Genomic DNA, 655 nt, shown 5'->3' with positions numbered 1-655 from the left:
TTCTTGCCATCTCTTCTTAATATCTTCTGCTTCTGATAGGTCCATACCATTTCTGTCCTTTATCGAGCCATTCTTTGCATGAAATATTCCTTTGTTATCTCTGATTTTCTTGAAGAGATCTCTAGTCTTTCCCATTATGTTGTTTTCCTCTATTTCTTTGCACTGATTGCTGAGGAAGGCTTTCTTATCTCTTCTCGCTATTCTTTGGGATTCTGCATTCAAATACTTATATCTTTTCTTTTCTCCTTTGCTTTTCGCTTCTCTTCTTTTCACAGGTATTTGTAAGGCCTCCTCAGACAGACATTTTGATTTTTTGCATTTCTTTTCCATGGGGATGGTCTTGATCCCTGTCTCCTGTACAATGTCATGAACCTCATTCCATAGCTCCTCAGGCACTCTATCTATCAGATCTAGGCCCTTAAATATATTTCTCACTTCCACTGTATAATCATAAGGGGTTTGATTTAGGTCATACCTGAATGGTCTAATGGTTTTCCCTACTTTATTCAATTTAAGTGTGAATTTGGCAATAAGAAGTTCACGATCTGAGCCACATTCAGCTCCTGGTCTTGTTTTTGCTGACTGTATGAGCTTCTCCATCTTTGGCTGCAAAGAATATAATCAATCTGATTTTGGTGTTGACCATCTGGTGATG

This window comes from Bison bison, unplaced genomic scaffold (genome assembly GCF_000754665.1).
Source record: "Bison bison bison isolate TAMUID 2011002044 unplaced genomic scaffold, Bison_UMD1.0 scf7180017864500, whole genome shotgun sequence".
Classification (NCBI taxonomy): domain Eukaryota; kingdom Metazoa; phylum Chordata; class Mammalia; order Artiodactyla; family Bovidae; genus Bison; species Bison bison.
Note: the sequence above shows the minus strand (reverse complement) of the source record.